This window comes from Aythya ferina (assembly GCF_964211825.1).
Source record: "Aythya ferina genome assembly, chromosome: 12".
NCBI lineage: Eukaryota > Metazoa > Chordata > Aves > Anseriformes > Anatidae > Aythya > Aythya ferina.
The window spans coordinates 5,456,017-5,477,062 of NC_140308.1; the positions used below are offsets into that span (position 1 = coordinate 5,456,017).

The window sequence follows — 21,046 nt, forward strand, 5'->3', positions numbered from 1 at the left end:
CAGTGAAAACCCATAGTATAGCTGAGCTCACTGCACTTTCTGAGGCTCCTGTATGGTTTCCTATGTGCTGGGTGTGATTGCAGCCCTTTGTGCGTCATTTCTAAACCACTGAAAAATGAGTGGATTTGCTTGGGTACAAAAGACAAGCAGAACAGAGCTGATTCTGCTACCAAAGGAGAAAAACTGTCTTTGAGTGTATCTGCTTTTAATAACATTTTCTTAGGGATGCATTTTAGTTGGGGAAGGAGTCTGTTTCCAGCTGCAAGTGGCTCCTGCAGAATTTCACTGGGATAACCAAAGGCTGTTTTTCTTACTGCAACATGCCCCATCTTCAGGTAGTCATTTTGATTCTCATGTTGTGTGTATGCCATTCCTCACAGTTTTAAGATTTTGCCAGCATCCATCTTGCATTGTTCAATCAGGCACTTGTTGGCTGCATGAACAAAGTGTTCCAATGAGTAATGAAGCTCCACGCTGGTGCTGTGGTGCCACTGTGGACATTTCTGGTTTTATTCACTTGAACTAAAATATCAGCCAGGAAAAAAGGAGATGTATCAGTTCCAAAATTTTAACTTTATTTATATGGTTCAAATGTTATTTAATTGACATACTATCTGTTTTTATTTATTTATTTATTTATTTATTTTTCCAATTGAGTGATCCCTGTGTCTTTTAGAAGTGGAATCTTTAAAACAGAATCACAAGGCCAGTTTTAGGAGAAGATCCACTAATAGGATGTGGTAAATACTAAACTCTGGACCCGTAATCCAAGTTTTGATAAAAACCAAACATCCAGCAGAGGAGGAATGCCATGCCTCTCTTTCCAGAGCACTTAAAGCTCTCTACAAAAAGGAAAGTGTGGGGTGTGTGTGTGTGCGTGTTTGTTTTTCCCCAATGCTCAGATCCTAAGCTATTCCTGAAGATTTTTCAGTACTTTGTTTTGCTAAGTTCTTCATCCTGTGAGCATTTCTGTCCTCTTCAGAACTTAATAGACTCGTTTTTGTGCATGATTAAAGAAAAAGGAGCATGTTTTTGACCCATTACCCTGCCTTCCCCTCCGAGGTGCATGCCACGTGCACGTCAAGGCAGGAATGTTGTGCCCCTGCCTCCAGCCGCCTGCCTTTGGTTTGAGTTGCTTTTGTAAAGACAGTGCTTACCTAGGGCTGGTGCTGGAGCACGCTGCCGTATCCACGTGAGTCCTCAGGCGAACAGAAGAAAAACGTTATATATGGATGCTAATACTTTGTTCACGTTCTTTACAGGGACCTTAGAATCAGGACGCAGTGAGCACCGTTTGGCTGTGTTAAAATGATGCTTGTAGGTAACTTTAACTCAAGAAAAATTTCTTAGCAGTGATAAATAAACCAGTTCTGTGGAGAAGGAAAGGTCCTGTGCTAGCATACACGGTTCTGGAACCCCAGCTGAACATCCCTGTAGAGCTGCATCCCCACTAAATTTGCAGGGCATATTGCAGGGAAAAGTTCCCCTGCCATTGCCCCAGCCCTGTGGTGTCTTTTCACAGGGAAATAGCAAAGGGTTTGCTGCCTCTCATCCTGGGACTTTATGTGTAGCGAGGAGTGTGGTTACTTGCTGCCTGTTCAACCAGGGCTGAGCTTGTGTTGGGAGGGGAAGGAGGGTGTGGGAAGCAGCCTCTTTCTGCTGCCTGGCTGCATTCTTCTGTGCCCATCTTTGCTTGCTAGTGGATTATAATCATCTGCCTGGTTGCTTAGATTTCCAGAGGAAGGACAGAAAACGGAGCTGTAGCTATCCGTATAGATGGAACAAGTTTTGGTTTCCTTTTCTACATAGGCTCATTTCAAAAAAGCAAATCATAGCCATCATCCCTCCCGAGTTAAACAAATTACACAAATCCTTTGCAGGAGTGACCCCTGGAGGAGCTGTGGTCAGGTCCGACAGCAGAATTAATTTATGACATCTCTGTCACAAAAAAAGTAAATAGCATTTGAATTTGGTTGTCGTAAGCTCCTGAGGTCGATCAGTCAGACTTAAAGCAAAATGGGAACTGGTTTCCAGTCTCTCTCACTGCCTCCCATCCTGCTGCTGTCAGAGTGATTCTCCTTTTTCTTATTTTTTTTTCCTCAGTACGGCGTGTCCATCACAGGCCTAAATCTCCGAAATACTGATTTTGATCAGCTAAACCTCCTTTATTTTCAAATAAGTTCCAGTCGCTGTACACATTTGATTGGCGCTTTTCCCCAGCAACCTAATGCTCAGTTTGGAGTAATGGGAACACAAACCATTAATAAAAGATTAAAGAAAAAGCAAAACACCAGGATTTAAAATTCCAAACATATCTCTGTAGACCGTCTTTATAAAAGGCAGTTTCTTCGGCAGGCGTTGAAATGCAATTCTTCCTACGCATTAAATAATAAAATCAGACATGTGAACTTTCAGATTGCTGTGCTGAGCAAAATGGATGTAGTTCTTTTAAGTCCATAAAAGTAAAGAAAATCAGATTTTAAGAACCAAGATCACACTTGAGCACAGTTGGAAAACTACAGCATGTTACCAAAACCTCATTAAACTGTCATAGGCTTTTTCTGTGCATTTCCTTTCGCAGTCGTCTTGATTGCCAAGATATTTGTGTGTAAATACTCTTTCCTAGCTGGGTTCCCCTTCCTCGGATGCTGTTTGTGACAACACAGCCATACCGTGGGGACTGTGAGGTGCCACGTCAGGAACTGCAGTGACCTCAGGAGCCTGCTGGATGGCGGAGGTGGACGAGATGGCCAAGGCAGGAAAAGTAGAAAAATATGTGGGGAAAAATGAGGGAACTCCAATAAGGTGTGGATAAAGTACTGGTGCGTGAGGTTGCTTTTGCTCTTTAAGGTTCACTGGCTGGCACTGTGCAAAGCTTCACTTTCTGGCATGAAAATCCCCGTTTTTGGCTTTGGAGCATGTGTTATGGGACATGCAGCAAAAGAGAGCTTTCCTCCACTAAGATAAGCAACATGAGGTAAACTTAGCCTGAGAAGTGTAACTCTGTCCCAGCTTCCAGAAAAGGGAGCATTAAATCAGAGCCTATAGCACTTAACGCTTCTCTAATGCTTAACACGTGGAAATGGTATTGAATCCTCACAACAGCCCAGTGCGAGAAGTAAGTGCTAGAGTCCTCGCTTAAAACTGGTGAATGTGTGATAATGTGAACAGTAAGTGAACTCTCGTGGGGTGATTCATCAAATCACTGGCAGCAGTGGGACAAAATCTAGAAATTCCTATCTTTATAGTCTCGTGCTTTTTCTCTGGATCAGATTTGCCTCTCAGGGAAAACACCATTTTCAGACTGGATCTGTTCAGTTGTGATACAGCCTCGCTCCTACCAACATTGTTATGCTGTTTTAGAGACAGGTAAGCCTAGGGTTACCAGAACATATTCATCTCTTAAATGTCCACAAGAGCTTTTATGCGTAGAACTCATACAGATGCTTGTGCAACAAATGTGTGAGCTGAATGAAGCTGAAATGGGCTCACCCTTCTGTATGCGGAAGTCTGCAAATTGAGCATCATGTATGCAAAGCATCCCCTTTTGCAGGGTCTTGAGTCTCTCTCTCTCTTCTTACGCATGCCAGGTCTGCACTAACTCCTGATTTATATCACTTTAAGTGAGAGGAGAATCAAGGCCTTTGACTTGTAAGTCTCGCTGAAAACACATTTTTATGGTCAGGGTTATAATGGAAATGCTGACAAACTCAGACACTTAACTATAACTGCGCGGAGTGTGACGCGATAATAAAGATATGTTTTACTGCCAAACTGTCTTGTGGAGACATTAGGGGAACGATGTTTTTCAGATTCTCTGCTGTAAATATGCATAGTTTGGCAAGGAAAAGGTGTTTGCCAGGTCAAAGTCGCTGCTCCGAAAAAGAATGCAATAACGAAATAATGTAAATAGTGAAGCACCCAGCACCTCTGATGTAAGTTACCAGCTCTGAAGAGCGAACTGCCAAATTATTATTTCTTATGATCGTGTATCAAACATAGTATATCAGCACACCATTAATTCAGTGTCGGCAGTATTGATTCTCTGTGCATGTAACTCCCATTGAGATCATTACTGGGTCCATTTGTGAAGGGACTACAGGCACTCGTGTCACTGAAACGTATGAAGTTCATGTTTGGGGGGGGTTGTTTCACATGTGGAACTTCAACAGAAAGGCCCTTCACTGTTCAAAAAACGTATCTCCAGTCTTATGGTGAAAAGCTGCCATTTATTTCAGTCTGAAGCAGACAAACAAGGCTTTCATCCAGTCCTGGGTATGAATGTAGGGGGAATAGGGCTGGTTTTACTCCTGAGCATCTTTTGTAAGTAGGCCCCCCTCTATTAGAGCTGAATGAATTACTATTTTTGAGGTTTTGTTTCTCTTTTCCATAGTGCTAAAATAGTGGTTTCTCTGGGTGAAGATTTTTGAAAATACATTGTTTTGTTAAAGCTACAACCCCCACCCCAGACCTGAGATGGAGTCAATTGAGAGTTGAGCTTAATGATGGGCAGAATTTGTTTATTTTTCATCTTTTTTTTTTTTCCTTTTTTTTTTTTTTTTTCAAAATGTCCTTCACAATCTACTCCACTTCCTTACTTTCTGTCCCTCCCAAGAGCAAAGCAGAGGCTTATTTGCTGTAGTGACATTTCTGAAAATCTGCGTGGCAGCATCACTGTTGCCTATGGAGTAGACATCACGTTCAATTTTGTTGATCCTGTATTTGTTTGCTGGAAAGCAAATCCATCTATTTATCTTCAAAGTCTATTTTCCCAGGTTTCTGTTGCTTAAAGAGCTACACCCAGCTGCAGCAGAGTCCCTGACTGCAAAAGCTGGCGATATTAATGTTTTGCTCTGCCATCCTAATGCGCAGTGTGATGTTTTGGAAGTGTTCTGTCTTGTCAGCCTGTTGTTTTTGCAGGCTGCGTTGATTTGGGTGTCAGCTATGTTTCCAAGAAACTTCTGAACCCAGGTTACTTTCTAGTGGGGAAGAAAAGAGATGCTTTGTTTACCATGCTATGAAAATTAAAGACCGAGGACTTTCAAAAATAGGAGCCTACAGTTAGGATCCTTAGCCTGTGTTTAGATTTTGAAGGCAGTGGCCTTGTTTTCAAAAGGGCTGCGCATCCAGGAGCTCCTGGTTGGAGCCAGTGGTTATACCTGTCTGAGTCCTGGCCTCGGACTGTGGTTTTTGATACTCCACGGGATTTAAAGTCTGATATCAAATTTACTTATTCATAGCCACATGGTGTTGCACGGGCGGTTGATGTAGTTGCTGGTACAGCACTATTGTGAGGTCAATGGCACAGAGGCAGTGCAGTGACTGTGACGTGCAGCTGTGTCACGACACACACGTGGTTGCCGTTGCCTCTCTGCACACTCCCAATCGTGGTGCTGGGCCCCTCATCACCGGGAAGGAGCACGTGGGCTGAAGCCAGCTCGAGCCTGTTGCCTTCTTCAAGGTTCCCTTCGGCTGCTCAGGTTAGAGACTCCCATCTGAGCCACATACACATACTGTGCTGCACTGGCTGGCTCAGGAAGGCGATCCTCTCGATTATTTTAAGGAAGACCTTCTACACAAGGCCACCCACTCAACTGATACAGCCATTAATCTAAAACAAAGGCCATCCTGTGATCCCATTTTGCTAAGTTCAGTTTTCTTCATGATATCACGGGCACATCATCCCTGCCTGTCTCCTCTGACCAATCTCCTTGGCAGGAGGTCAGCGCTCAGCCTCAGTACCCTGCTGGGACTCCTCAGGAGCAAACACTGTAAGTGCTGGTGGCAGGCGCAGCTGGGATTGTATTTCCCTTCTATGCGTGCTTGTGATTTTGAGGGAGGCTGGAAGGGAAGGAATAAAGCTTTCTGGACTAAAGTTTTCCATATTGGGTTTCTATTCTGTAGAGAGCCTAGCTCATGAAGTTTAGAAGAAAATTCTCTCTTTTGTTTTCAGTTAGGAACAAAACAAATATACTAAAGAAATAAAACAAGAGTTGCAATGAATTATTGTACTTCACTCTATTGAGCTTCATTTATGAAGACAATTTTGGCATACAAAATTTGGAGTAAAATTTCTCTGGCCACATTTTCAAGCAGAAGCAAGGCAAGTAGTCTTTACAAATAAGTGGTTGGAACAAATTATTTCACTTTCAAGCCAACAGATCAAGGCTAAAAGGAAAGAAGCTTATGATGCTTCCAAGTGAAGATTACATCCTTTTGCATATGGAAAATGAGGTATTAGCTAATTCTGTCTTTAAGACAGAGCCATGCAGTGCTCTGGGGCCAGGCCTGTGTACCACCAGAGGCTGCAATGTGCCATGGGCAAATCTGCAGAGCATCCCCGTGATCTACCTCCTGTGACTTGTTGGTGCAGCACTGTCTTAGAATAAAAGTGCACAATGAAGTGATGAAGAGCATAATGGGCATCTTCGGGATGTTTCCACGTCCTTTGTCTTCCTACTATCAGCTGCAACCAAACTTCACGTGGCTATTTTTAGTGTGGAGGTTGCACACGTGTCCTCAGTGCTCTCTGGCAAGCCCACACAGCAAGGTTTGCCAGCGGCTAAGCTGGATTTCCTAGAAGAAACAAGTCATGTAAAAGGCGGTAGCTGAGACGGGAAAGCAACTGCTGGGCCCCGACTGCTCTGTTTCTTGCCATAACCAGCAGGCAGTGCTCCTATTGCTAATGGAAGCAGGAGGTTCACAAACAAACAGCAAATTATATCATATTCTGAAGAGTTTCTTAGGAATATACCAATTTATTGCTTTTTTTTTTGAGCAAACAAAAATCCTATGGCATATGCATCCACCATTTTGAGCATTAGTCTTGAGGTCAGGATATGCCTGTTGGGTATTTTCCTCTTAATGAAGTAACTTGCTGCAGAGGTGCCATAATATCCTAGCAATCTACATGTTCTCTGGCCAAAGTACTTAAAGTTTTAGCTCCTTCTTGAATATGTTGGTTGGAAACATGCCGTTTTTAGAAGCTAGATATCTTTTATTGGATTTGATGGGAAATATAAATTGGGTTTGGAAAAGGGCTAACCGTTCAAGCCCTCGATTCTCCCTATTAAGATTTTCCTTGCAACTTGGCCTCTTTTAAACTCCCATCTCGTGCATACTCTTTTCTAATCTGATACCTCAGCGTACATATCTAAACATGATCAGTGACAGTTTTAGCTGCGGGGTGAGACTTTCTGTGACAAGGGCAGTGAGCTCTGATTTGAGACCATTCATTGCAAGTGACTTCAGCTGTCTCTTCAAGTGACATCCAGCTACTTGAGGAATGAGGGATGACGAAAGTTCTTTGGACAGAAAACTTTCACTGACAAGAAGGTGACAGGTCCTTGCACAGCTGGTCTCTGATATGCCTTGGAAGAGGCCTACATAGTTACTAATTTAAGTTTAGCGGTGGCTGCAAGCATGGAGCAGACAAGTTCTTGTAGATTTGTAACTCATCTGCAGGAATGACAGGAGTTGGAGCTACACTTACGGTGCTTGCGTTGTTGTATAACATTTCCAATAGCCCGTGTTTATTTAAAGAGCTAAGTAAACTGAACTGCAAGCTATTCTCATTCTCATTAATGCTTCTTAATATGTAGCTGAACATGGTGTATTCTCTTAATTTGTTCATTTATTTAAAGTGGATACTGACCTTTTTTTAATGGTCTGTCAAGTTGTAGTAATGGTATCCTCAGTCTTCAGGCTGTCTATTCCATCTTTTTTTTTTTTTTTTTTCCTGTCCTAATTTTCCCCAATGTCTCCTATCAGTTTTTCAGCTCTAGTGGTGCTAGCAAGAATGAGAGCTCTACTGAGTGGGATGTGGGTGGCTGCTGTTTTAAGGGGACATCTTGCCTCGCTCAGAACAAATGTGTACAACTCCTAAATCGCCATGCAATGTGCCCACCATTGTGCCTGTTGGCAAAAAAAAAAAAAAAAAAAAAAAATTGAGAGATCCTTGTAAACTAGGAGGAGGGTGGTGTGGCCTGAACGTGCACAGGTGAGCTCTTTCCACAGCACTTGGGTAAGTGCCTGCCATTGCACAGGAGCTGTGGCTTTGTCGTTTGTGTTTGCTGGCATACAGTTAACAACATGGGTATTTGGCCTCTGTCATATAGTTGTAGTATGTCATGTAAGTACCTGCTGATTGCTTATGTGTCTGTGTATATGGTAGTAAAGGTTTAAATGTTGAAAGTTTCCACTGTGAGGAATTCTCACCTGAAAAGGAAGTGCTTACTCTTCAAATGTCAGGTAGCTCTTGGAACAAAACATGATGGAAACCAAAAAAATAATAATAATAAAAACTTGTGGCCCTTGGGGTCCAGACGTAAGGTGACTTATGGCTGGCATTTGAATAACAATGCTGTTTGTTGTAGCAGATCTGATTGTGGAGGCTCCTCCTTTCCTTCCATTGCTCAGGACTGCTCCTCCCACTGCCTTCTCTGCTAGCTTTTTACGTGGTTGGGCTGTGTCTCCAGCAGTGACTTTACATTATTCTCAAAATATCTCATTTCACAGCTGTGATTTAGAGCACGGCTGCAGAAATGGTTGAAGTGGCCCAGCTGCTAGGACGGTCACCTCCAGCACGTGCGGTGCAGAGGGGTGAGGCCACCAAGCGCATCAGCCCAGCTGCTGACAGGAGAGCAATGCTCAAGCCCTGTTGGCATGGACTATTAAAGGCAAGATAAGTGAAGTGAGACTAATTGATGCAAAGGGAATAATGGAGAACATAATAACCCCAACGCTGGGTGGCCTTGAGCTGAGCTCCAGGGAAAGCGTGGCCATTTACACCCCTCGAAAATTTGTCCTCTTCTGTGCGTGGGAATGTTAAATCATACCATCAATGGAGTTTCAGCTCTCCTGTAATGTCCTTACTTCTCATATCTGAGACATTGCCTGGTTTACTTTTAAGATTACAGAAGTGTAATCTGTTTCTCAGCAGTTGTGTTTCAGCCTACAGCTGGTGTAAGTCAGCAGAGCTCAATTGCCCGCACAGGAGTCACAGCATTTGCAGCCGCCGAGGCTTGGCCCTCAGCAAATAAACACCAGTGTATTATTGCACGGATTTGACCTCATTTGTTTTTTCCATCTCCTTGACACATCATTGTGCAAATTGTCATCGAAACAAGGGAGTAGGAAAGGAGATGATTAAATATTACATAAGGATAATAAGGTGCGAGTAAAATTATTTCTGTGGCTTAGCATGTATGTGTTTTTTGGAAATTTCTTTGCTAGCTGGAAAATGTGAGCTCTGTGTAATGCCAAATAAACAGTTTGCTGTAGATATTCAAAAAGACCAAGTGCACCTCTTACAGATACTTTGTTGACAGTTAAAAAATGACATATCTATTATTCATGTCGAGCCGGCTGACAGGAGGAATGTTGCCCTAACTTTCGCTTGGTAAGTGAGGGAAGTGGAAAGCGCTGTAGCTTGTAACAGCAATCCTGTTGGTTTACAGGATCCCTGTTTTTTCTGTAGCCTGATTTGTAGTATGTCTGAGCTGAAGCTTGGTAGGCCTTGGCACTACAGTGACAAAACTTCCTTTGATTTCAGCAGGACTGTAATTTGGCTTTGGGTATGCACGTTTATGACTAAGGTCACAGAAACCTGGTGCAGATAATGGTTTTTGTTTGGCTGTTATTTTTATTTATTTATTTATTTTTTGGAAGTCACTAAGTGTAAAGGAGTGATGCTTAGCTCTCTGACAGCAAACCTTTGATTTTTAATGACTCATCTGCATGAGCTGATAAACCATTTAATGTTGTGAGGCCCTTTCCTGGAGGGTTGGCTTAACAGACTGTTGCATCAGAGACGTGTTTGTACAAAAGAACAATGTTTGCAAGTGTCTGAGGTTCTTGCTGTAGCTGATATTTTTTTTTTGTTGTTGATGTTTTGTATTTTTTTTTTGTTGTTTTGTTTTTTTTGTTTTTGTTTTTTAAATTTCACGAGAACTATGTGTACATACAAAATAACAGTATATCGTAAGGTGACTGCTTCATTGATGATTACACATCACTGACTGTTGAAGTGTGATGTAAGTTTTGTGCAAGGAAGGGGCCATGCTTGCTACCTGTAACGTGAAAGCTGTGGCAGGCAGCACATCTCCAGTTTCCCTAGAAAGCTGGCCAAATCAAGGGGCTCAGCCCTTCAAACATTAAGATCAATGTGGTTATGTTTTTTTTCCAGTTGCTCTTTTCTCGCTTTCAAATGTATGTCCCAGGCCTTCTCTGCTTTTGTGTCTGCCTCGCATTTCTAGGATTTTAGTGTGATGTGAGTAATGCAGAAATGCTTCTCAATGAAAATTGTTCAATTCAGCCTTGCGGGGTAGAGCAGGACGATGTGGAAAACAACCCTAGAAAGCACTGATAACAGGGATGTTGTTATCAGCACCAAGATCTACTGTTAGAAGTGGGTATCATGTGTAAGTTTTCTGTGAGTAAACGTGGAGCTGGCTGTGCTCTGTCCCCAGTCAGGTGATACTTGTCTTCCGAAATCTTGGGAGTCTGGTGGAGGGAGCCAGGTGGAGGTGTGCCTAAAAGTGGGCGCTCATCACAGAGATGATGAACCAGCACGTGCCTCAGGGATCAGAATCTGTCCTTGGAGTTAATGCTGACCTAGTCCATTTGAAAATAAAAGAAACTGAAACAACTTAGTGCAACTAATGAACTTTGTGTTGACTTCTCTTCTGCCGTTTGCTCCCAATCACTGTCCTGAAGCAGTGGCAACACCTCTGTGCAGTGCTGCCCAGCGAGGCGCTGACTTCATGCTGGCTTTGTGGCACGTCATGGGCCCTCACCATGGAGGCCAGGAGCCTCTTGCACGCCGCCTCCCCAGCTGCCCTTGCCGTGCCTCTCATACCTTGTAAAAGCAGGTGTGTTCTGCACCCACAGCATTCCTGAGCCTCTCCACGGGATAAAGGCAGATACAGAGCCAAAGGGAAATATCCCTATAAAATGCTCATTATATTTATTACACTCTTTCTCAGGATGGGCTCATCAGGGCCTCAGGCAGGTTGCGTGTGGCAGTTGGGTTCGCTGCTGTAGTTTGGATTCCCATAGTCTCCAAGGACAGACCTAAGAGGCAAGGTCAGGAACAGGGAGCTGTTTGGTTGGTTTGGACCACCTGATATTTTCACATCGTACATCTGCAAATGCTGACGCAAGGCCTCCAGTGGGCTGGCTGCCCTGTAGCAGCGAGACAAGGGTTGCTTTGGCATCACACGAAGAAGGGAGCATGGAGAAATGTAGTATTGCCCAGGTCTACATCACTCAGCAGAGCAGTGTGGCTCTGCAGAGTAGAACAACCTGTGCAGTACAAGGGGAGTAACATAACTTAGCCCATGTGGCAGGACCCTTGGGAAGGGATTGCGTCTTGTTCAGATCTGGTATTGTGTCTGGCAATGGCTAAAAGTCACAAGTTGACCCGACAGTATTTCATCACGGCATGACTTCTGTTGTGTGGAAGTAGAAGTGCCTAAGGCCTCGCATTTACCTGCTTCTGGTTTCTCAAGAATGTAAGCATAGATTTATCTGTATAAGAAAATTAATTTTGTTCAGGAGAGAATTTGAAACAGAATGCAGGAACGATTCTGGAACAGGGCAAGTAGAACAGTTACTTAAATCATCTCCGTGTTCTCTGATAAATAGATCGAGAAGCTGGACAAATTACTGAATAGCATGTTTGCAGTGTTGTTTTCACCTGAGCCTGAGGAATGTGAGGCTGAATTTCAGCTGACTATATTGCATTCCTCTCTAGAGCCAGAAATAGGATTTTAGCTGTTAGAAATTGATTAATGAAGGTATTGTTATTTAGACCAGGCCCTCAGGCTTAAATTTTAGCATAAATGACCAAACCAAGCCATTTGTTAGAAGGCACAGCTTTAAAAACCATTTGTCTAGTTCAGAAGCAGAAAATATAATGACTTCTCATTGTTTCAGGTCTTTTATTGTCTACCTTGCTGCCCAAAATGACTGTGCCCAATTCCTTTTTTTTTTTTCTCCCCACTGAACCTGTGTGGCATCGTATTAACATGGCACATAAAGATCCTGAGGTGAAAATAAATCCAGAAAGATAAATATCAAACTTTGAGATGCTGTTCCGTGTAACTGCATGTTTATCTGAACTTCACGCACAACATCCAGTTAGATAATTTGCCCACAAGGCAAGTTTGTTTTGTTTTCACAATGTTCTGCTACTTGAGATTATTTATTCACTGCAGCAGAGCGATGAACTAGTCTGATTTGTTAAACACTGTGAGGATAGATAATGCTGGATTATCTTTCGTGGAAAACTGGAGTGAGAAGCAATGAACTGTCACCCAGTGCATCGTGTTCCAGGATGGGCTAGAAAAACTGGTACGGGTGCAACCCTGGAGGTAAGAGGAGAATCCTGTCCTGTGGAAATGTCTTCTCCTGCTGATCCCTTCTGTTTGGCCTGTAATAACCTTACACCAATATTGGGGGAAAAAAAAAAAAAAAAAGTAATATTTTCTTTTTATAAAGAAAGAAAAAGAATTGAGAAGAAATCATTGTGTTATTAGTTAACTTCTTGAATGTATGTTTAATTAGCCAAATTAAAATGAGGTATTTGTTCCACTAATAAGCACAAAAACCTTATTTTAGGCTTAACTCAGATTTTATAGTCAGTGCTGTCTTAGACATTCCTTTGCACTTAAGAATCATTCTTGCATTAAAGTGACAGGGGAAGTCGAGCTAATGCGCTGCATTAATGGTAGAGCATCTTGCAAGGCGTTGTCACAGGAGTTCTGTTCCTTTAAACCTTTGTGTATGTGAAGTTAAACTGCTCACTAAAAATTTAGCAAACTTAAACTGCAGCCAAAAAAAACATCTGCTTTGGACATGACTTACTTTATTTTCTAGCAGGAGGGCTCCATATATCAGTGCCTTGCCTTGTCTAATTTCATTAATGTGATCTTGTGTCCATCCTGTGGCAGTTTAATAGACATTATTTGTGGCCTCCATCAAATAAAGCATTGACCATAAATCCAACTTCACGTAAATGAAGATATAAATGTCAATCTGCATTACTGTATAATATTTATTATTTTAATTAAATGAAACTGATTGTGACATTTATTAGATCACAAGTTCCTTGTTAATGGCAATGGATAGCAAAAAAAAAAATGTTTATTTTAGAATAGAAAAAAAATCTGCTTGTTTTAAGTAATTTTTCTCTTAATATTATTGCTTTAGGTTAGCAGATTTTGGGATCTGCATGGAACATAATGTCTGTGCTTCTTTCTGGGACACAATCTAGTTAGTGATGCCAAACATGACACGCACAGCAGAAATATCAAGGAACAAATGTATTAGGAAGGTGAACACACTGTTTTTGTTAGTCACTTCATAATACAAGTATTTACATTTAACTGAGCCAATTTTTTTCTACTTCAGATTGGATAACTCCTGCTATTTAAAGTCAGATATTCTATGTTTATGGTAGTAGTATTTAAACTTTCTTCAACATGAGGATAATACAGACTGTAACTTAAACAATGTAATTTCCAAAGTATTGTGAAAAATACAGAAAATCTGTAATTTTAAAACACTGAAGTCCAATCCTGTGTAATTTAGTCCCAAAGATAGAAATCCATTACAAATTACAGACTGTTCTTATTTATTCTTTTTTGGTTGTTTTGTTGTGTTTGTAATGTACAAAAAGCATAATACATAGTATTTGCACTGGGTATAGGAAAGGATTTTGAATAAAATTCCAAGGTCTTGATGCGGGCAAAATTCCTTTATCTGGCAAATCTCACATGTCAGTAAGAAGTGTAAGAATGAGGGCTTGATATCTGGTACGTTTCTTTGCTTGCAGAGAGTCAGATTTTATCGAAACTGAATTTACAACAGCCTATTTAGTGGAAGAACAGCCTTTCTATGTCAAAGATAGGTCATCAGCTTCTTACCAAATAGGCTGTATTCAAAAAAGAATCTGGATGATGAAGATGTTAAATTTTATTTAGGAAACAAAATAACTGAGTTATAGCCTTATTATTTTCTATCAGAAAATATTGATCCTGATCCTGTTAGTGATGCAGTCAGTGGCAAAACTCCAGCTAACTTATTTGAAAGTGTGGAAGCTTCAGAAACCAAGATTAAAAAAAATCATTTTTTAAAAAATGAATGCATTTCATTTCCATCTATGTTTTTCACAATTATTCCTTGAAAATGAATGGAAATGTTCACACTGTCTTTAAAGGGAAACTTATTTGGATCTTTAAACATCTGAGACACTATTTTCAGGGTAGTTTCACAATGTTTTCTGCAGAACTTGGGTATCTTTCACAATGAGGCTAAAGTAATTTTAAGCAGGAAAACACAACATTGTCTAAATTTCAGATCACTTTTAAGTAAAAATGTTTTTGGCATATTTGTAACACAGCTGGACATGAGGTCCCTGTCTGTATCAAACACTGTTGCTCGGCTCTAACTTAATTCCATTAAAGAGGAGAAAATTCTGGTCCTGGAGTTTATCCTTTTGGTCGGTATTAAGCAGGTATGCTCATAATAGTCTTTAAGTAATTACTTGGTGTTCTCTATTCCAGCTATATCCAGTGTTATATGGCATGACATAGAACAAAAAGATTAGGAAAAGCAAAGCTGAGAAGCTGGTACAAAACTGAGACTGGAATCAGAGTAAAAGACAACATTTACATTTTCAGGTGTTGCTCTCCTGTATTTATTTATTTTTCTTCAGTGAAATCATTGAGGAAAAGGAAAAACTTTCCCAGAATCTAAAACCAAATGAAGTGAAGCCAAGAATACTTCTGAAATTGAGTCGTACTTTTAAATTAGGAGTTTTATGCCAGTATATTTTTTTTCAGCAAGTACTTAAAACATTTTTTCACAAGTTGGTTTGCAGTCATGTAGATACATAACTATGTAGCACTCATGTATTCCTCTTGAATTTACTGTGATGCAGTTTTTCCTAGATTTCCTCCGTGCTTATAAAAACGATCTGTGCTTGTATAGATTTATAGTATTTTCTTTAAGCCTTTCTAATAGCTAAAATGGATAGATCTTGGACCCGTGTTAACAATTCCTCTGTGTTGCACTGAGGAGGTGAAAACATTCTTCTCTCTTTTCACAGTTGTGAAGAAATTGAGAATTAGCATTGTCGAGATAACCACCGACGTTGTGCTCCACTTACTGCTTCTTTCAAACTTGGTTTTACATTCCCTGTAGCTCAGAAGCCTGAGAGAGATCTGTACATACACGCACTGTGTGAGAACTCATTTCATCTCCAAATGCTGGTCCCAACGACGAACTTTGATGTTCAGCACCCGCTGCAGTGTGCCTCACCTGAATATTTCAGCACCGTAGCCCGGTCCTTTGCTCCAAAGCCTTGTTGGCTGCCAGGCGAAGGTCACTGTTCGTCTGCTGGCACATCAGATGCTTTTTAATGTAGTTGTTCAGTCCTGTTGTAATCCTGTAATACAGCCAAACCAAATTCACCTCCAGAGACGTACTTGTGATACTCAGTCATGTTTGTTAGACAAGATCTTTTTTTTTTTTTTGTCATCATGTACAACACTAAATTGTTAAATGTTCTCACAAGCTGTCTTTGATTACGTTTCTGTTCTTTCTGTGTGTCAATATTGCTGTGATTTCCTGAAACTATCCTAACCATCTTTAGTTTCAAGTCCATTTCAGTGTCAACTTAGGTTGTGTAGCTCTCTGCTACCAAAATGATTTTGAAGGATTCTGTAAACACTTTGCGCTTTATTCCAGAAATTGAGAGGGGTCCATTCCGTAAGTCTTATCAGTCTTCAGTCATTCTAGTTTCTTGATTCCTTGTTCTAACATGATTTTCATTTCCTTCTGTGTTTCTTCTTCCCCTGGGAAATTAATCTGAGTTCTGACATGTGTTCCCCATCTTCTTTGTTGAATCTGTGAGGCAAAGAATTGATGTTGTTCTTAGTAGGGGCTATGCCTTCTGTCAATAAACTACACTTTCTGCTGCTTTGAGGCATTGTCTTTTCTACTACTGGTTCTTGTTTGTGTACCTAAAAATAACCAAACCCTGCCTTCAAATAAAAACAAACTCTTCAAATAAATGATTTTTTATTTTCTTGTGCTCTCTTCAGACTTCTCTGGATGTCCCACTTCCCTGCTGTGGCGTGATCCATCCCACCTCCTTCCAAATGCTGATTGAGCCTCTGATTACACTTCCATCTTTTTTTCTGTGCAAAGTGTGAAGGAATCTGGTCTTCTAGGTTCATTTTCTGAAGCGTCACTGGCTTGTTCTGTTACTTTGGGCAAGTCACTTAATCTCGCTGTGGTGCAGTTTATCCACTATAAAGTAAGTCTAATAATCCTTGCCCGCTTTGCTGAGCCCCGAATCTTGTTTGCCTTCTTTACATGTGCAGTCCTGAGGGTATTAAAAAGCTTCAATTATTAATGTTTGGAAAGTGCTTTGAGATCTTTGGATGGAAATCCCTGTATAATCATATTTAGCACTTAGCAATTCACAGCACAGTATAGACGCTACGTAATCCTCAGAATACTCCTGTGAGACAGAATTACCTGTCAATACAATTATTATCCTCACTTTACTGGATAGGGAGGCAGAAGGATTAGGACCTAATCCTGCTTCTCTTCAAATATATGGGAGTTCTTCTCTTGACTTCAGCAGGAGCTGGAAGAAGTCTTCTCTGACACATCAAGTGTTGGGCTGCCTGGGATTCCAACCCACACTCAACCTCATGCACCCTCCTTCCTCGCCGTAGTTTAGTATTTCCTAGTCGTGTTACCTGGACTTTTTGATGTGATTCATTTTTGATCTTCCTCTTTACAGTTCTGTTCTAGTTACCTTTTATGTTCTTTTCTCTTTTATATTTCCTGTACCTTTTGAAGTCCCAGTGGCTTTACTTTCTGATGCCGCATGTAACCCTGGGAAATATATCATCCATGGAATTTTCCACATCACCTTTTCAATTTTTTTCCTTCACTGATTTATCCAGTTCAGTTCTTTCCCTCTTCATAACATCTTTATTCTTCTGCTGGATGTGTTACTGCAAGCTACTGCCTTTGGAACACTGCTTCTATAGTTTACCTTATCAAATTCCTACTCAAGAGAAATCTTAGAACAGTCTTCTCATTGTGAATGTTGTACGATGTGTCTTGCCATGGTTATAATAATTTCAATGCTGTGATTATGCCGTGATGCCCTTTATTTCTCCCAGTTATTTTAGTCTGTTCCAATATTAGACAAAGGAGACCAGCCGCACGCTGTGGACACTCAGGATCCACAGTCTTCCCCTTAAAATGCTAACCAAAGCAGTGCTATAAAAAGACTGCAAGAACAAGTCTTTAAAATCCGAATAAAATTATTTCAAGAAGGGCCTTATGCGAAGGAGAATTTGGATGACAGACCACTGTAAGTTCATTCTTCTTCACAGAAATAACTTCAGTACTAAAACTTGTTTGTCAAAGAAAAAAAATCAGTCTTGCTGAGGTGTTGCATAATGCAAAGATGTAACAAGAAATTCCTCCTTAATCTCAGATGCTGACTACGCTCTTTCAGAACCAGCAAAATTAATAAAATCTGTCTTAAAATAAAGAAACCAAGCAATTACCCTTTTGTCACACCAACTGCATTTCTCTGCATGTTGGCCCACTTTGTTCACGGGACCGTTTTGGAGTACACCGCTGATAAAGGTAAATAAAGTTACCACCCGTACCCAACCATGTCTGAAGACACAGGCACTTTTGAGTCAAGAGAACATTGGTGGAGCCCTTGGAAGAGCATTCGTGCCAGGGGCTGGGCCACAGCTGCTTTTGGCCATTCGCCTTTCTCCAGTTGAGGAGCTCTGGAAGACCTTCCACATCTCCTCTGTGCAGTGCTGGAAAAGGCTTTTGGACAGAAGCCAGGATATATTCATTGCCATGGGCTCTTAGTGGCCAGTATAATACCTCTGGGAAAGGCAATGTTAAGCTAATTAAAAGCTAGCATTAATAGCACCATATTTCTGGCAGTTTCTTTGCTCGAAACAGTTATTATTGAGCATTAGAAGTAAAATCAGCTCTATAAAAGTAAACAGTTTTGTAGTAATGTGACTATGACCTATAAAGTGACAATCTGACATTAATTTTTAAGGATCATATATTCACATATGCTGTCATTGTAGAGCAAGTAACATGACTGGAAGGAGGCCTATGCATTTGGAGAATGCATTTACAGTTTAACATGCTGTTACAAATGTAAGGAGGCTCCCTCTCTCTCCCTCTAATTTTTTTTCACCAGCTTGACAGTTTTTCAAACATATTCACTGTCAGCCCTAACAACCTGTCAACAACTGCCATTATGTGAAAATTGCAAAGACTTGCTTGAGCACTGTGAAAACTGACAGACATGCCACAAGGATAAGTTCCTCAGAAACAGAGGGCTAAAACTTTTGAAAGGTGCTCCAGCCCTTCCAAGGCAAAATGAACAGTCAGATATCAGGGAAAAAAACCCATACACTTGTCACATCTGATATCTATTTCTTTTCCCCTCAAATTGAGGTGTATGTGAAGGAATAAAACATAGATTAGTACAAACTGTGCAACTTACTAGAGTTTGTGCAATTTTCCTCACTGTCAAGCATATATGCAAGAAAGGCCAAGTTTATTCTGGGTGTAAATCCAGTGTCTGTGTAGCTTCTACAAATCCCAGGGAACAAAGGGAAAATTCACTCTTGTAGAAAAGCTTCTACAAATGGAATATTCTTTTTTTTATTTGTGTTATTGTAATTGATTTTATTTTAGTTCTTTTTAAATGCTGGCTAGAACGTCGTGCTCAGAACCAATCCTGCAATGTGCTGAGCACCTTTTGGGGCTGTTTGTCTTATTCCATACACATGTTAAACAGCTGTAATTCCACTGGCATCCATGAATTTATCAGCTTCTGAAACTGGTGTAAAGGAGAGCATCTATCTCTTACATTGAAATAAAATGGTCTGATCAGGTTTGTGGAGGAAGAATGTAAGAGGATGAGGCTTGGACCTATGCTAATAACACTGCATAGCCAGTGAGATCACCAGGAACTCTGCTCTCTGAAAATCTTATGGAAAAATGGCATCTGAACTCCAGTTGAGCCCGTTAATAGCACGGGGAGATGCTCAGGAGAGCAGAGCAGCCAGGAGAATTCTTTAGCTATGAAAATTTTCGGCTCTCAGTTATTGTTTCACTGTAGGTGTTGTTCTGAATTGAAGATGCTGCCTCCCAGTGCACGAACCCCTCCTCTGATTGCTAGACCCGATGGACTCTCAAGTCATATCCCCGTTACATCTCCTTCTCATTTGAAGCCCCATGTGACTTTAGTAGAAGGCTGTGAACTGAACTTAATTAGAAAATTCATGTACAGTTAGCTTTGAAATGTGCCCCGTGGTGCTGAGCTGCTGGAAGAGTTTTAAATCCTAAACATTCTCCATTTTTGTCATTTACCACCAGTCCCGTGGGAACGGGTCTGTGCCTTGATTTATGCATCGATTCTACCGGGATTTCTGAACATAAGCCTGTGTGCAGGGAAGAGATTTGAATAAGCCTATTCCCATTGTTTTAGGATAAAAAAATAAATACAGTGACGTTGAATTTTCTTTTGTTGAATGCATATGAAATGGGGCATGCGTGCCTCTAAAGGAAATTGGAGGCATGAGTCTTCTAGACTGGAAATGAAATTGCAGCTAATTATGAAAAAGTGGCAATACTTTTTGCTTTTACATTAAAAGACTATTGTAATGAAGTAAAGAAATGCTTACTGTGTAGTGTGTAAGCTATGAGTTACACGTTTGATGTCTAGCTAGAAAGTGACCACTGAGTGAGCCTCAGAAGAAGCTCAGCACCTTGCTCATTCACTATCCCTAAACTGTTGGCAATAACAAAGCACGTTCTTGTGGCTCAGCATCCACTTTTCAGCTCGTTCATAGCTGTCATCTGTGATGGAGGGCAATTAATTCAAGCCTTGGGTCTGTATCTCCCAGCTGCGGGATAGCATTGTGATAGCCTTTGCTACTTGGGAGCTGGGAGAAGAAAGCTGGAGTTGCGGGAGCTGAGATCATCCAGCGATGAAGCAAGAGAAATGCCTAGGCAGTTAGGTAGGAGGGTTGCTTTGGTTGGATGACTGTCAGAAGCTGGGTGGGGTGGACAGAGAGGAGAAAGAAAATCAAACGGAAGCTATGGCAAGAACCTCTGGCAGACATTGCTTTGTTGTAATGCCCTGGCAGGATATGCCCAAGGGGTATTTTGGAGCTGGGCATGGCTTCTGTTTGTGTTTCAGCAAAGCCTGGTGCATTCACCAGGCTGCTTTCTGGGTTGGTGATTAGCCTGGGAGGCTGTGCACAGGGTGGGTGTAGGGCTGAGTATGAGCTCATGTTGGGGTAGGCTGTGTTACTTGCAAGGCCAATAGTGTTCCCTTACAAATGTCTCATTTTCTTTAAATAGCCTCTGACACAAACTTAGAAAAGCCCTTTTAAAATATGCTTACTAATAGTTATCCAAAAACAACTCATTTTGCCCATTATTTGACCGAGTAAGAAGAGGATTAATTGATTTAAAAGAGCTTTTCACTAAGAGATGCTTAATTTCCTATTAGTCTTAACCTCAGAGTTGTGCCATGTACCACATTCTGGTCCTGTAAAACAAAGGTCCTTGTGGGGAAGAAACCTTAAGTGGACCAAAATTCACAACTCTGAAAGACAGAAAACTTGTACTTGAATTTACTTCTGTTTTACCTTCTTTGTTCCCCATTTTCTATTTCATTTGTATTTGTGAAAATAAAAATAATGTTCATTCATAGCATACCCTTTTAAGGTAGATTTTCTTTGGGATAAAAAAGATTTCAAGTATTTAACAATGCTTATTGTAAGTAGCATTTAAAATAATGTCTTTTTTCCTTTTGTAACCCATCATATTCAGTTCCTATGTAGACAGTCTTCCCTGTTCTTCCCTTTTTTTTCATTTTCTTTCCTTTTTTTTTTTTTTTTTTTTTTTTCCCTGTTTTTGTTGTTGTTGTTGTTTCAATACTTCTGAGCTACACAAGGAA

At 40.9% G+C, this 21,046-nt stretch overlaps 1 protein-coding gene across 3 annotated transcripts in view; it reads left to right on the forward strand.

Moving 5' to 3' along the window:
- The window catches only part of LOC311443242 (uncharacterized protein), a 409,687-nt gene that overhangs the window by 61,201 nt on the left and 327,440 nt on the right, over positions 1 to 21,046 (forward strand). For 2 of the 3 annotated variants that reach the window (XR_014697142.1, XM_084533289.1), the window contains one exon: positions 15,113 to 16,079. The exons of the other annotated variant lie outside the window; for it this stretch is intronic. The gene's annotated coding sequence lies outside the window, so the exon portion shown is untranslated. Of the gene's footprint in view, positions 1 to 15,112; positions 16,080 to 21,046 lie in introns of those variants that run through there. 3 annotated transcript variants of the gene reach the window in all.